Genomic DNA, 5637 nt, shown 5'->3' with positions numbered 1-5637 from the left:
AGGGTGCTCTGTGCTGATCTTTTCTCCTCCCAGGCTTCATGCAGGGTGAGCAGGAACACCGTCAGTGGCTATTTCCTTGCTGGCAGAGACATGGCGTGGTGGCCAGTAAGTAGAGACCTCTGTCCCTCTTGTGACACCTGGGCAACGGGGATGTCCTGCACCACTCTTCTTCGTACCCAATTCCCGCTTCTGCGCCCCTGCCTCCTCGACCACCTGCCCGTGCTTTCCTCCACCCTGTACTCCTGCTCCTGCCAGGATTTGTGTCCTTGGAGCTGCGTTTCCCTTCTCATGGCATGAAGGATTCCAGAGCTTGTTGGGCCTCCTCTTAGGCTGCTCTGAACTTGAAGACATGTTTTTGGAGTCATGCATCCGTCTCCAGTGGCCCAGTGTGCTCGTGGTGGCCTCAACAGGTCATGGGTGTCCCAAGTGCCTTTTTTTTTATCCCTCCTCTAATTTCAGTTTGATCTTGACAAACTGGTTGTAGGTCCTTCGCGTGTCTGGCCCTGGCTGCTTGCGCAGGGCCACCTCCGGGCAGGGTGTGTGGCCACCGTGGCGAATGCAGCAATGTGTGGCTGCTCCTAACCCTCCTCAAGACAAGAAAGTCCACCCAGACCCCCCTGGGGACGCCCAGATGAGCGGAACGCGGGAGAGCGCTGGTTGCTGGAGCTCATGCCTACTTGGGTTTGAGGCTGTGAAGGGGTTTTCTTGCGAAATATGCTCACGTCCTTCATCACGCTTGGCTTCAGAAGTGGTGGAGAGCTCTGTGCTCTGCTGCTCCCATTCAGACATTATTTTTGCCACCTCCGCTTACTGAGCTATCCCCTTGGGGCTGCGCACCCCACCTGAGAGCACCCTCAGCATCTCCTCTGTTCCTTCACAGATCGGCGCCTCCCTCTTTGCCAGCAGCGAAGGCTCGGGGCTCTTCATCGGGCTGGCTGGGACCGGTGCTGCCGGGGGAATCGCTGTCACCGGCTTCGAGTGGAACGTAAGAAACGTGTGGCGTTATTAAGGAAATGAGGTTTCTGGAGCCATGGAGCAGCAGGTGGCCTGTTTCACAGCAGCCTCGTGCAACGTCTGGAAAGGCTCGGGAGGAGTCGTGCAGGGGGTAATTAGCACAGCCCTGCTTCTCCAGCTCACGTGTAGTGCACGTACAGTGAGTCTGGAGTCAGCTCAAGCCCATGCGCTTGGGGAAAAGGACAGCAGTGTAGAGCTTCCCAGTCCAGCTGAATAGGTCACCCGTTCCCTGCCACACGCTGCTTCCAAAGTCCTTGGGTTCTGCAGCAAAAATAACGGCGTTTGGCTTGCCTGATGCTCAAGGGGCTTGAATGAACTGCTGTTCAGGGCTAAAGGGTTGTGGGGAGTGGGCTCCTGCTGGCAAGGGTGCTGGGGGGGTCTGCACGGTGGCCTCATGCCCGCCTTCCTGCTGTCTGAAGCCATTTGGGGATGTAAATATGCCTTTGAGGCTGAGCCAGGGCTGGGTCAGGAGTGGTGGGGACATTCCAGCATTGCAGTCCATGTGGAGCTGTAGCAGGATCAGTGTTTGTTCAGTCAGTGTCATGTTCCTCCTTCCCAACAGGCGACCTACGCTCTCCTGGCTCTGGCCTGGGTGTTCGTGCCCGTCTACATCTCATCTGGGGTACGTAGAGCTGCCCTGAGCCTGCTGCGGGTAGAGTTGCCCCAGCCAGGTCCCCTGCTCCCAGGAAGGCTGTCACTGCTGTCCTTTGAGACCCCTCAGCCCTGCTCTGGGAATACAGCTATTCCCTTGCCTTCCCTGGGGCCATCCTTGGAGACAGGGGCCTGGACAGGGCAGCGATCGCTCTCTTTCGCTCTAGCAGATTGTCACGATGCCCGAATATCTCCAGCGAAGGTTTGGAGGGGACAGGATCCGGATGTACCTCTCTGGCCTGTCGCTCCTGCTCTCCATCTTCACCAAAATCTCTGTGAGTAGCTCCCACTCGACTCCATGACAAATCCACGACTGATTTCCAGCAAGCAAAATGTTATTTTGGAACTCAAAACTCATGTAGCCAAGTCAAGGGAGAGCAACTGCTGCAGGATGCTCCAGGAGGGGGCAGGACAGGAACTTGTGGGCAGATGCCATGTGTGTAGGTAGATTCAACAGTGATGCTCGTCTCCAGGTGGTCCTGATGGATGTGTGCCTGGGTATTAGAATTCCCAAACTCATGGTGCACTTGCCCTGTAGCAGAGGTTGTGAACAAAATGTGTTCAGAGACTGGGTTGCATCATAGAATCATGGAATGGTTTGGGTTGGAAGGGACCTTAAAGATCATCTAGTTCCAACCCCCCTGCCATGGGCAGGGACACCTTCCACTAGACCAGGTTGCTCCAAGCCTCATCCAGCCTGGCCTTGAAGACATCCAGGGATGGTGCATCCACAGCTTCTCTGGGCAACCTGTTCCTGTGCCTCACCACCCTCTCTGTGAAGAATTTCTTCCTGATATCTAATCTAAACCTCCCTGTTTGCAATTTGTACCCGTTACCCCTTGTCCTATCACTACAGGCCCTTGTAAAAAGGCCTCTCCCAGCACCCTTGTAGCCCCTTCAGATACTGGAAAGCTGCACTGAGGTCTCCTCGGAGCCTCCTCTTCTCCAGGCTGAACAAGCCCAATTCTTGCAGCTTTTCGCCATAGGAGAGGTCCTCCAGCCCTCTGATCATCTTCGTGGCCTCCTCTGGACTCGCTCCAACTGGTCAATATCCTTCTGATATTGAGGGCTCCACAGTTGGACACAGCACTCCAGGTGAATCCTCTGGGATTTTCTCCATGCTCTGGCAGCGATGCTTTCCATTACCCCCTGAGAGACCTGTCAGAGCTGGGGACTGAACTGGGAATGCATTCGTTGCTTTAGGGCACATGGGTTTTCTGAGGAAAAGTCTTGCTGCACCTCTAAGATGCCCAAGCATGTATGGGAAGTGCCTGATTTTCAAGGACTTTTCCACAGGGATGTTTTCACCCCGTTTTGGCCTCCTTCACAGTTCCCTGTGCGTGGTCCCTGCTCCCGCTGCCCGCTTGGCAGCCATGGGAAGAGTTTATGTGAGGTAAAACAGCTAAAGAGCCTGTGACAGCAGCCCTTAGGGCAAGCAGGAGAGGGCCAGGCACAGACAGCGCCGGGGGGCTGGAGACAGTGAGAGAGATGGAGAGAAACAGCTCAGAATCTGGAGAGGAAAACCTGCTGGAGGGAGCAATCCTGCACCACCGCCTCTGATGGAGCAGGCAGATCTGACCTGGGGTCTGGTGGGATTTCTGCATTTCACCGGTAAAAGAAACACGCTTTTGAGCGTGACTGGTTTAAGAAACGTGCCTTTGCATGTGGCTGGCTGCAAGAAGCGGCTGGCTGTGGGGCAGAAGGGCCAGTGCCGGAGCGTGTTTTCCCACAGCGAGGCGCTCAGCGCCTGCCTCGGCGCTCGCCAGCTCCGTGCTTGGCAAACACCAGCTTGGCTGGATGCAGCATCGCTCCCTGCGCTGGCGTTGCTGCTGCCTCCCCGTTGGCTTTGCAGTCCCGTGAGCGGTGGGGGTTCCTCTGGGTCTCCCTCTGAGGGATGCGGAGGATGGAGCAGCCTGCAAACGGCGCTTGCTGTGCACATCCATCAGCACTTAATGCGAAGGGAGAGGCTGTGCCTGCCTGGGGCAGACCCCAGCGCTGTGTGATGTGACACCTCCCGGCTCCTTCCCGTGAGCTGCTCTTTGACCCTGGGCAAGGCACTGTGCTTTGGGTTTAAAGGGCAGGGTGCAGGAAAGCTTAGAATCACAGACTGGTTTGGGGTGGAAGGGGCGTACAAGAGGGACCTTAAAGATCATCTAGTTCCAACCCCCCTGCCATGGCAGGGACACCTTCCACTAGACCAGGTTGCTCCCAGCCTCATCCAGCTTGGCCTTGGACACTTCCAGGGATGGGGCATCCACAGCTTCTCTGGGCAACCTGTCCCAGTGCCTCCCCACCCTCTCCGTAAAGAATTCCTTCGTGATATCTAATCTAAACCTCCCCACTTTCAATTTAAACCCGTTCCCACTTGTCCTGTCACTACAGGCCCTTGTAAAAAGTCCCCCCCAGCTTCCTTGTAGCCCCTTCAGGTACTGGAAGGCTGCAATAAGGTCTCCCTGGAGCCTTCTCTTCTCCAGGCTGAACAAGCCTTTCATCATAGGAGAGGTGCTCCAGCCCTCGGAGCATCTGATCATCTGACCATCATCAGATGGTAGCCCTTCCAGTGTTCCTCCTGTTCCAGGGCTTTTGGCGTGGCAGAGGCGATGCTGGTGCAGCTGCCACCTGTATTTCCTGCTCCCCACAACCATGTCCCGTCGTGCTGGGGGGCATTCCTCCCATAAAACTGATATTCTTTATTCCCTTATCATTGATGGTGTTGAAAATCCTATGCTCCTGACAAAGAGCTGGGAGGAGCTCTAGGGGGATGCTGGATCATCCGTGTGTGTGGTGTTGGTCCTTGGGATCTGTGTGAATTCATGCTGGTGTTTAAAAGGAAAGGTTGGAAGCTGGGATAGGATTTCTGGTGGAGTAGTTTGTTCTTGCTGGTCTGAATTTGAAGAAAGAACTTACTGGTAGTTTGAGGGCTGGTTGGAATCTCCCGGCTGTCACAGACATCCCCTCTTCTCTTGCCATGCCGTGGGGATGTGCTTGGTCCCTTGGGTTTCCAGTCTCTCCGTGGCTTTGCCCAGAAGGAATGGACATCCTACAAGCCCATCCTTAGCCTGGGAGACCGTTGTGGTGTCACCCCTTGCCTCACACCTGATGAACCTGTCGATGACCTCTGCGCAGCGCCTGCACCCATGGGAACCTCTGCGGTTCTCCTGGCCTTCCACAGCACAGCCTTGTGTTTGGAGGCTGGTGGACACTCCCAAATTCCTCTTCCTGTGCCTTTTCTCAGCCAGCGCTGTAGTTTCTTTGCTCCGCTGAGTTTTCTCTGATCTCTGAGTCATGCAGGATGCAACAGAAGAGGAATCAGCCTCATAAGGGGATTATCTCGGCATCTGACTCCCTGCATGGCGGATCTCTCAAACAGCCCTTGTTTGCAGCAGTGGGTTGGGGTCAATGTCTGGGGACAAGCGGGATGTTGCCGAACTGGCCCCATGTCCCGTCCCCGGTGGTGACTGCAGCAGGGAGTGTGGGAGGAGAGTGCCAAACTCAGGGAAAGTAGGGAGCGCTGTCGCCCGGTGGGGGTTTCCTTTGGTCCTCACTGCTTCAAAGACTGGAACTAGCTGGACTTTTCCTACCTCCTCTCCCAGCAGACACCGTTTTATGGATGGATCACCACTCCACGTTCTCCCGAGCTGAGACACGGCATCACTGCTGCTCCCTTGGCTCGTCTTTTGTGGTGGGGGGAGCGACAGTCTTTCCTTTCCTGGAATTTACCCTTTGGTGGACCCCAACCCTCCGTGTGTTGTAGCAGGCTGCCGCAGGGCAACCCAAAATCCTGCTGAGAGATGGCATTCCCCCTGGCTAGGAACACGTGAGGGGTTGCCCAGGTGTCCTAGCCTTGCTGCAGAGCCCTGGGAGACTCCTCTGTACCCTGGGTAACTTGTTCTACTGAGGCTTTGGCTTCACCAATTGTTAAATCCAAGCTGTCTAACGCCAGCTTTCATTGGGAAGGTATTAATGATGTTG

Source organism: Eurypyga helias, unplaced genomic scaffold (genome assembly GCF_000690775.1).
Source record: "Eurypyga helias isolate BGI_N326 unplaced genomic scaffold, ASM69077v1 scaffold16960, whole genome shotgun sequence".
Taxonomy (NCBI): Eukaryota; Metazoa; Chordata; class Aves; order Eurypygiformes; family Eurypygidae; genus Eurypyga; species Eurypyga helias.
This window is presented reverse-complemented; position numbering follows the sequence as displayed.